The following is an 11,538-nucleotide window of genomic DNA, read 5'->3' as shown; positions in this document are numbered from 1 at the left end:
TCATTGGATTCCTCATCAGTAATTAGGCATGTCTTTCTATCTCTTCTTCTAAAATCTTGGTATCCTCTATAGTGATTGTCTTTCTGTCTGTCATCTCGGTATTCTCTCTTTTCTCTAGATTCTTTATCAGGGCAGTTAGAGGCCATATGTCCTATTTTATCACAATTGAAACATTTCAAAGGTAGCTTTCCTTTATACTTACCTTTGCCTCTCGGTAACCTCCTGGCCAACAATGCTTCAAACTCTTCTTGCTTTCTGATTTCCTCATACATTTTTTGCACTTCTTCCATGTTCTTATGAAATCTTTCACTTGCTCCACTGTGATTCCCTTCAGAATACTTACTCATTCTATCATTGTAATCATTAGATTCACCAAGATGAAAAGAACTGAATGCAGATTCAACTTTATTTACCGAAGACCCACTGTTATCAAAATTACTTAACTCAAATGCATGTAGCTTACCGATAGTAGCATCTAAAGAAACAAGCATGTTAGGTACAGACCTCAATTCATAGATTGCGGAGACTCGGATTGCATAAGCAGGTAGAAGGGTTCTCAATAACTTACTTGTGACATCATTCTCTTCAATAGTTCCTCCTACTCCTTTGATTTGATTGACAATTTCCTTTAGTCTTGTACTATACTGGGTTATGTTCTCTCCTTCATTCATCCTCATAGATTCAAGTTGTCCTCTTAGACTGTCCACTTTTGCTCTTTGTACATGTTCATCACCGCCATAAACAAATATAAGCTTAGACAACATTGCCTTTGTATCAATATAGCCTTCTAGATCATTAAACTCTGAGTCGGTCAAGGCTGATGATATTTCAATCATTGCTTGAGTGTGTTCTTGCTTTGCCTTTATCTCTTCCATTGTCATTGGGTAGGTGTTAGGTGCAATGTAATCATTCTCCAGATAGTATGTAGCATATTCTCCAATTCCTGATAAGTGCAGCTTCATCCTTTTCTGCCATGTGGAAAAACTTGACTTGTTCAGCTTTGGGGCATCCCTCTTATACATCTTCGGATCTTAACTCAAGTACCTTCAAACTTTTCTTCCGGAGTCCAAAGCTCTGATACCAATTGTAAAGTTCTGATGCCAATAGCTAACAAGATGAGAGGTGGGGGTGAATCATACAAACTTAATCTTCCATAAGATCAACAGATTCAACCTCGGTAACTTATACTTCAGCAATATAACCAAAAACTGCTAAACATGCTAACTCATAAACACATAACCATCATAACACATATAACACCAGATTTAACATGGAAATCCAAATAGGGAAAAACCACTATGGGATTTTGGACCCACTAAGAAATATACTCTTCTAGAGTATGCTTGGTTAAAAGCAAATCCTGTTAAAGATTACAAACACATTGCTAGATGTGACCCGGTTAAGGGATTTCCCTCAAATCTATTAGGATCTTCACTTTGTTAGAAGTGACCTTGTCAAAGGATTTCAAACACTCAATTAGAATGTTACCTTGCTAGAGGATTTACAAATAAGACTGTTAAGTCCATTCGGTTAAGAGATTTCCTGTCACTTACAAAATAATAGTAATAAAAATATATCTGCAACTTCACATCTAAAATGCTAAAGTAGATTCTTATTTGCTCAACACTGTCTAGTCATAGGACTTATCTTGTCCCTTTGCTAGGCTCCCTACTCTATTATTCAAATAGGTCTTCAAGCTTCTGTGCTCGGTAATCACTATGTAGCATCCCTGTGCTTACACTTGCCCGCATGCATTGTTCATCAATAATTTCTTATTTATAAACAATTTGCTAACCGCTGAATCTCCTTGATCACATTTCCCATGATCAATCATAGCCATCATATCTTCAATCTTGACTAGGTTCAATGTATCCTTCGATCTGAAAAATGTTTTACTTCGCCTAGGAACTTGCATTCCATTCTTGGAACTTATGCTAGGTTAAGCGGTTCAATTTGTGTTGTAGATCTAGCTCCTGAATTTTCAAAGTCATAGATCCTTAACAAATTTCTTGCACGCCATATCAATCAATTAATCAACTCTAGCTAATTATCTTCCTTCATTAAATAATGCTTTCATTCCTTCAATGTTGTCTGTCATAACTTAGTTCCAACTCGGTAAATACTAAGCTTCACTCGGTAGACATTCTGCCTTCATTAACTGATATCAATAACCTTAGGGTTTACCGACTAGGTTCTTTGCTTGGTGATATAGTATAGTATTAACCTTACAATCAACAACATATATAGGATATAAAAACAATCTAAACATCATGATCTCATCATTGTCTAACTCGGTAATAGTTGCCCATTGAATAACTTATTTCTCGCCTTATTCGTCACATTCTTTCTGTGTCCTTTACTGACACCTTAATTCTCTTCAAATCAATCTTCTCAAGATATGGCAACATCATACTAAATCAAAATACCAATTTCATGACATCAATGACAAAATAATGTTATAAAGATAGTTATCATCCTTCTTCAGTTATATCAATAATCTTCAACAACCTTCTCAATATCCTTAATGAATATCAACAATCTCCTTCTATTGAAATGCCAACAGATGGAAAACTGAAGGCACATGATGTATATTATGTGGAAGGCCTAAAGCACAACCTACTGAGTGTGAGTCAAATGTGTGACAAAGGTTACAAATTCACCTTTGACTCAACCAGTTGCCAGATAAAGAAAGACGATACTAGTAAAGTTGTAGCAGAAGGCAAGAGAACAGATGGAAATGTTTATAATCTGAAGGAATGCTATGAGTCCCAATGTATGTTAGGACAAGTAGATGAAATTTGGCTATGGCACCGAAGATTAGGACACATAAATTTTGATAACCTAGTTGCAGTAAACAAAAAGGGGTGTGTGAGAAATATTCCACCTATCATCAAACCGGTAAACATATTTTGTGATGACTGTGTAAAAGGTAAGAAAACTAAAGTGAGCTTCAAGAAAAAAGAGCATAACACCTCAAGACCACTTGAAATTGTGCATACAGATATGTGTGGTTCAACTAGAACAAGAGCACTTGCAGGTGAAAGATATTTTATGCTCTTCATTGATGACTACTCAAGAATGACATGGGTCACCTTTCTACAAGATAAATCACAAGCATTTAAAAGATTCAAGATCTTTCGAAAGATGGTTGAAAAAGAAAGTGGGTACAGGTTAAAGTGCCTAAGATCAGATGGGGGTGGAGAGTATACATCAAATGAATTTGAAGATTATTGTGAAAAACATGGAATTAAAAGGAAATGCTCTACTCTTAGGACACTACAGCAAAATGGTGTGGTAGAAAGGAAGAACAGGACAGTCAAGGAGATGGCTAGAATCATGTTAAATGAGGCCAGTCTGCTGGTCACATATTGGAAATAATTTGTTCATACACCTACATATACCTTAAATCGGGTTCAATTAAGAACAAACAGCAAAATGACACCTTATGAGTTGTGGTATGACCGGAAGCCCTTAGTCAAATACTTTAAATTATTTGGAAGTAAGTTCTTTATCAAGAAAAATATGGATGGTCTAGGAAGTTTTGACTCCAGGAGTGATGAAGGAATCTTCCTTGGTTACTCATCTAATAGCAAGGCCTACAAATGATACAATAAAAGACTAAGAAGAGTCGTTGAGAATGTGCATGTAAAATTTGATGAAGATATGCACAAAGGAAGTCAACCACAGATTAATCGGTATGATAACTCAAGTGATGAAGATGATGAAGTTCAGTCAGATACTGAACCAGAGGTAGCATCCAAGAAGGCCCCCAACCGGTATGTACAGTTGAATTGCCCGAAAGAGAAAATTCTGGGAAATAAGAGTGATGGTGTGCAGACTAGAAGAAGACTTTCCCAGAATGATGGACATGTCAACCTATACCTCATGATTGAAGTGGAACCCAAAAGATTCAATGAGGCCAGCAAAAGACAAGAATGGATGGATGCCATGGAAGAAGAACTGCAATAGATTGAGAAGAACAAGACTTGGGAATTAGTCCCTAGACCGAAAGATAAGAACATCATTGGCACTAAATGGGTCTACCGAAACAAGTTGAATGAAGAAGGTAAGATTGTTAGCCACAAAGCCAGACTAGTGTGCAAAGGATACTCTCAAGTAGAGGGGATTGACTTTGAAGAAACATTTGCATCGGTAGCTAGATTAGAAGCAATTAGAATGTTTCTATCCTACTCTGCCTACAAGGGCTATAAAGTATACCAAATGGATGTAAAATTTGTCTTTCTAAATGGAAATTTGGAAGAAGAATTGTATAGGGAGCAACCAGAAGGGTTTCTGCTATATGAGGATGAGACATTTGTGCAGGTTGAAGAAGGCCTTATATGGTCTAAAGAAAGCTCCTAGAGCATGGTATTCAAGATTAGATCAATACCTGAAGGAGCAGGGATTCAAAAAGGAAAGTGCAGACAACAATATGTACATAAAGAAAGATGGGAATCACATAATCATTGTGGTTGTGTATGTAGATGACATTATCTTTGGAGGAAACAAGGACACCCTCTACAAAGAATTTGTTGATCAGATGCAATCAGAATTTGAGATGTCAATGCTTGGTGAATTGACATACTTCCTTGGGTTGCAGATATTACAGCAAGATAAAGGAATCTTCATCTCACAAATTAAGTATGTAAAGGAGATGTTGAAGAAATTTCAACTGGAAGATTGTAAACCGGTAAGTACTCCTATGTTAACCGTCAGCAAATTGAGCAAGAATGATGAATCGTCGATGGTGGATCATACTCTATATAGATCCATGATAGGCAGTCTATTGTATCTAACTGCTTCAAGACCAAACATAGTTCAAGCAGTATGCATGGTGGCCAGATTCCAAGTTGCACCAAAGCAGTCACATATGAATGTTGTTAGCAGAATTTTTAGGTACCTACAAGGGACGCTTAGCTATGGTTTGTGGTATCCTAAACAAGGGGATTTTATCTTGGAAGCATACACTGATACTGATTGGGCAGGTTGCATTGATGATCAAAAGAGCACAAGTGGTGGTGCATTCTTTCTAGGTGACCAGCTAGTCTCATGGCATAGCAAGAAGCAGGACTCAGTCTCTCTATCTACTGGTGAATCTGAATATATTGTTGTTGCTACATGCTTCTCTCAGGTGATTTGGATGAAGCAAACTCTCAAAGATATATAGGTGGACATCACTGATCCTATTCTCATCTGGTGTGACAATTCGAGTGCAATCAACATAGAAAAGAATCTAGTCATGCATTCAAGAACTAAGCACATTTCTATCAAGTATAACTTTCTTAGAGAGAAGAATGAGGGAAAGGAGGTAAGAATAGATTATGTTCCTACTGGTGAACAAGTAGCAGACATTTTCACCAAACCATTACCAGTAAGCACTTTTGAGTACCTCCAACACAAGATGGGAGTTGTGTCATCTATCTAGGAAGGCTTTATGTGGTTCAGGGGGAGCTTGGTATGGATCAAAGGGGGAGTGCACAATACCCTTTATCATTGTGTCAAAGGGGGAGAAATGTATCGATATAGAGTGTCTCATGAGAAGTTGACATCAGTGCCAAAGGGGGAGATTGTTGGCAGTTTGGCATTAAGTTGTCATTGATGTCAACCGGCATGATGGATATTCACATGAGTGTGAGTAGAAAGAATGAAGGCTTATCGGTAAGGCATAAACTAGTCTGAAGGATGGCTATTGGTTTATGATGAAGAGGTGAAATGTTAAATTTGTCTCAAACCACTGGAGGTAAAGATGTTGTACCGGTATAGTGTGCTTTACTGGTTAACAGAAGAAGAAAATTATACTGACAAAGGGATGTACTGGTATGAACATGCTGGACCGACTGTGTGTTGGTGGGCCACATCTTGATCATTGTGATGTCATGTGGAACAGAGGTGGCAAACATGTTGTGGTCAGTGAAGCCCCATCGATAGGGTCGTTGAAACAGGTAATCGCCATTAATGAAACAGCCACAAATCACAGGATTGTGTCTGACTGTTGCGGCTCAAGGAAGAAAGGATAACAAAGAAATATTAGGGAGTAGTTGGCACTTGAATAAATGCAAAGGAAATCCGATTTAGGAAGTCCTCAAAAAAGAAATAGCTAAAGTGTTTTTATGTGTCGAAGGATTTCAAGGCAGGAGATCTTGTTTGAGATTGCTATTTTCAGCAAATATGCATTGAATAATGAAAACCCTGTACATATGCATTCTTGAAGGACATGTGATCCATCCAAGACAGGCTAGATTGGATCTCACGAAGATTGTTTCAAGAAGAGGAAACCCTAACCGCTCCAAAGTTTGAATTTCTTTCTTGGAAATCATAGGATAAAAGAGGAGAGCTCGACACAGAGTGTGTTGATGTTGCGGAGAAGAAGAAGAGCAAAGAGAGAGTTAGTAAAGAGAAGAATTGATTGCCTTAGAAATTATTCTAAGAAAGTTGCAGTGTATGTCAGCAGACATACCGGTGAGAGGATTCTACCGACATAACTATAGTCTTGCAATTGAGCCTAACCAACAAGGTGTGGCAAGAGCAAGCAACATCCAAGAGTAACACAGTGTGTTGAGAGAGAGTGTGAGAGAGGAAGAGAAAGATAATAGAGACCAAGAATTAGAGACAGTAATCTTACAACTGGTAGTGTGAGATTCAGTGGAGGAGAAAAGACTATCAACCGACAGTGAGTTATTTGATCAAAAAGTTGCAGAATTCATTTGCAACAAGAAGCCTTAATTATATTCAAATAGTATTTCAATATACATCACCAAGTTGAAGCTTGGTGCAGGGGTTGGTGCTCCTTGGGTAGGTACCCTAAAAGTGTAGGGGTTGGTACTCCTTGGGTTGGTGCCCTAAATCTTTGTAAGTCAGTATTTTACCTGTGAGGCTGGATTGGAGCAGTAGTCTCTAACAGCTTTTCTCACCGAGGTTTTTCCCACATTAGGTTTTCCTCATAAATTTGTTGTTGTGAGTTTTATTTGTGTGAATGATCTATTTGTCTTTCTATCTTGTTCTATCGGTATGATTGTTTAGTGGTTAAGAGAATAACTAACATTCTGAAGTTTATTTTGAAAGTGAAAAAGGTTAGGAACCACTGATTCACCCCCCTCTTAGTGGTACTTTGTGTTCAACACTATATGTATGCATTATGTACTCATAAACTAGTTTCTCTTGAAACATTTTCATAAATTCAGCTACAAATATATCATTTTTCACTAACTCACATCTCTTCAAATATTTTCCATCTTTAACTCCATATGTGATTGCCTTGTATATTCCAAAAGAAACTAGTTTCCTATCAATTTCATGTATGCTCTCTAAATGTACACATCCTGGTAAACGTTGCAAACCACCACATATAGCACAGGAACCTTCCAAACAAGGCATCTTATAATAAATGCAACCATCATGTCTATTACATAGCACACCTGAAATAAATTCTCTTACCGACTTAGGAGGTGCTTGTATATTGCATTCCTGCAAAACATCATTAGTGTGCAAAGTAGAACATATATGACAAAAAATATCATAGTGCATGGAAAATTCAATATGCATCCTACAACAACATGTGGTGCATACATGATTAATCTTAAAATAAAAAGGTTTTGCCATTTCAAAAAGTCTTTGAGAAATTCTTATTTGAGGAAACTTTTCAAGGAATCTTTCATTAAATTTTGTTTGAGTCATATCCAAATAGTGTTTGGCATGTGGCTCATGATTTGTAGACCCGATTCACCTTCTAACAACATCTCTTTGGTTGGGCAAAACTCTTGTGTTGTCATGCCAAAAAATTTCAATTAATGTTCTTAGTGCATCAACAACAACCTTGTCTTTGCGTGGTAGTCTACCCAAGAATGCCCAAAGAGAATTATTGTTAGGTTCCTCTATTTTTTTCCGCCTCTATAATGCTTTACTTAATGTTGTTCTACTAATGTTTAATGACTTACTTGTTTTGCTTATCAAATGATCTTTTTTTATTTTAATGCTCATTATGGTTGATGTAATGACACGTCGACTAACATTAGAATCTTTAGTACGTGATTTTGAACCAATAGCTTGATATGCATCAAATAGATTTCTCACAATAGTTGTTTCGCTATTACTTTCGGATTATCTTAGGCCTAGAATTTTCATTGTCTCTCTAAAATTCAAATTTTTAATCATTTGAACAATTAATTGACATCTTGCAGTTTGATTTAAGTTTTCAAAATATTTTTCCATATTCTTTTAACCATTCTCCTATAAGTTCGTTCATTCATTTTATCAGGCATTGGCTTCAATATATTCTCACCAATATCAATTAGATACTTTTGTTTCCTACAAATAATTCTAGGAGGTGTTAACATCGGTGCATTGCATGCATCGTGTACATTCAGTTCATCAAATAGAGCAGGTGTATGCTCGTCATTTAATTGATTATTCAATGTGGTCTCTTCTTCAATTGCATTAGGTGCATTATGTTTGTTTGGTAAATTGAATTGAGATGTTGAGGATGACATACCTTCTTGTCCCATTTTTCTTATGTCACGTAATTTCTTCACGTGTTGTCTTTGTCTTTCCTTTTCATCCTCTCGTTGTTCTATCATTCCTCGCTTGTTCTTTCCAATGATTGATATTGGTTGTCCCATGGTAAGAGAAATTTTGCTTGCTGGAAACCTCCTCCGCAAGGGCACTTTAAATTGAATTTTGTTGGTGCTTCTTGTGGGAACCCTAGCCTGGCAGGGGCAGGTATGGTAATTTATGATCATAAGGTAAGATTTATTCAGGCTCGTTGTCATGTGATTGGTTACAAGTCTAACAATTGTGCAGAATTCTTTGCTTTGTCCTTTGGTTTGGATATGGCTATATCTTTGGGAATTAAGGACTTGATAATTGAGGGTGATTCTATGGTTATTATTCAAAGTGTCATGAAAAAGAAGTTGAATTGTTGGCAATTACAATATATACTTGATCATATTTTGCAAAAATTAGACTTTTTTGATTCCTTCTTGATTTCCCATTGTTATAGGGAAGTGAATAAGATTGCAGATTTCTTAGCTAACTTAGCCATTGACAGTGATGCTAATATGCGGGAGGTAAGTGTGGATGATATTCCTTCCTCGGTTTTGGAATATTTGAAATAAAGAAGGGCATAGATGTAGTCTTCATCAACCTCCTTATTTGGTGTGGGTTCTGCTATGCTTGATCACAATGTTTATTTTGATAGGGTGTTTGATTATGGTTTCATTTCTGCTATTTGGTATAATTCTAACTAGTGGCTGGAGAATTGTGTTTCATAGATAGGGGTGGTTCAGACTGGTGTTTTTTGGTAGCAATGGATATGCATCCTTCGGTGATCATACTTTAATCTTCCCTCTATATGCTTCTATTGGCGGCTTCCTTTATATCTAATGTGGCTTATGTAATTGGGATGGGTTTTTTTATGTACTATGCCAATGGGCATTTGGTATTGGGTAGATTAGGCTTGTGTTACTTAAGCAATACTAAAGGGTTTTCTTATTGGTTCTTTCCCTTCAGTGCTTTTTGAACTAGACACTGTAAAAAACTTTTAAAATTTAATATAGTTCAGTGGTTCTATCCACTTTTATAAAAAAAAAAAAAAACAATTCAATCATTTGAAATCATGCAAAAACAAAAAAATTCACTTACTTCTATGTATAAAACAGTGACAGAAGTGCAGACACAGTTGCAGTGGGGCCTTCAACAACCTCAAAACCTTCTTTTGAGATCATTGAGGCTCTTGGGCAGCTAAAACTATGTCTTAAGTACCGCGTATGTGGTCTAATAATAACCATGCATGCGTTGTTAGTTCCTAAAATGTTTGCAATCCCAACGGTATTTTTTGGCACCCTGTATGGGCTCCTAGGCCTTAAAAATGTTATGGCAGGGTAGAAAACTAATAGGCTCAGTAGGGAGGGGGAGAGAGGGAGAGAGAGAGACGGGGGGAGATGGAGACGGAGAGAGAGAGAGAGAGAGAGAGAGAAATCAATTAAATTGTATCCTATCAAATCAATCTTACTGCATAAGCTAATACGATAGTTAAATGCAATGGAATTTATTTCCTTAGTATGTCTATAAATTGCTACCCAGACCATGAGTTTGGAAACCACTTCATATTCTAATAATTGCAAGGGAGAAGTGTGGTGGAGAGATGATGCACAATGGATTTTGTACACTAAGTCAAATTATAAGTCTATCAAGGAAAGAATAACCTCTCGAGTTCAAACTGTGGACCTTGGGATTATTAGTTATATTGTTCATCCATATGGTGACCACTACATGGAAAACCTAATTGAAATACAATAATATAAAGTAAGGGAGATAAAGGGGGTAGGGAGAGAGAAAGAGTGGGGAGGGACAGAAGAAGAGAGAGAGGGATGGGGTATGGAGGAAGGGAGAAGGGAAGAGAGAGAGAGAGAGAGAGAAAGATCAATTAATTTGTATCCTATCAAATCAATCTTACTGCATAAGCTAATAAGATAGTTAAATGCAATGGAATTGATTTCCTTGGTATGGCTATAAATTGCTACCCAGACCATGAGTTTGGAAACCACTTCGTATTCTAAGAATTGCAAGGGAGCAAATTAGGAAGAAAAAATGTGCATTACCAAAGATTGCCCAAAGCCCACCATAGGAGGCGTGTGGTGGATGGATGAAGCACAATGGGTTTTGTACACTGAGTCAAATTCTAAGTCTATCAAGGAAAGCATATCCTCTCGAGCTCAAACTATGGACCTTGGGATTATTAGGTCTACTGTTCATCCAAATGGTGACCACTACATGGCATACCTAATTGCAATACAACAGTATAAAATAAGGGAGATAAAGGGGGTAGGGAGAGAGAAAGAGTGGGGAGGGAGAGAGAGGTGGTGAGAGAGAGGCACCCTATACGTGCTTGAGAGGGGGAGAGAGGGAGACAATACACATATGTGTGTGTATATACTTAATATATTATATTAAATATATATTATATATTATTATATACATATATATATTATATATTATATGTATATACATATCATATTATACATATTATAAACACTCCCAATTTCTAAACAAAAGTAGCACATACGTACTTCTGATACCATAGGTACCCCATACATGCTTTTGACTATTTAGGCTTGGAAATAGGCATGGATGACAAAGCTACGGGTTGGAAGTTTGATTTCCCTCCATTTCCTTCTTTTTTGACGTGTTTTATTTTATCAACTTGGTTTCTCGACTTTGTCATTACCAGGTTTACACTTCATCAAGTGGGTATTTCTAAAATTGCCACCATATTTTCACCCATCTTCTGAGCTTTCTAACCATATATTTTTTAAAAAATTTAAACAACAATAACATATTATTATTGAATTTCTTTTACCAGTGTCTCCATAGTTCTCACACACATACGTGTACCATTTTTTTGATAACTTTTTATCTACTTATCCAAATTTTAAAAACTTTATATATTATTGTAGTGCACTTGATTATTTAAAAAATTGTATTTTAATTTTTTTTTAATGCAAGTTATGCTTCGTGCACAAATAGGTACCTAATTTTCAGGAT

The sequence above is a fragment of the Cryptomeria japonica genome, chromosome 1 (assembly GCF_030272615.1).
Source record: "Cryptomeria japonica chromosome 1, Sugi_1.0, whole genome shotgun sequence".
Classification (NCBI taxonomy): domain Eukaryota; kingdom Viridiplantae; phylum Streptophyta; class Pinopsida; order Cupressales; family Cupressaceae; genus Cryptomeria; species Cryptomeria japonica.
Note: the sequence above shows the minus strand (reverse complement) of the source record.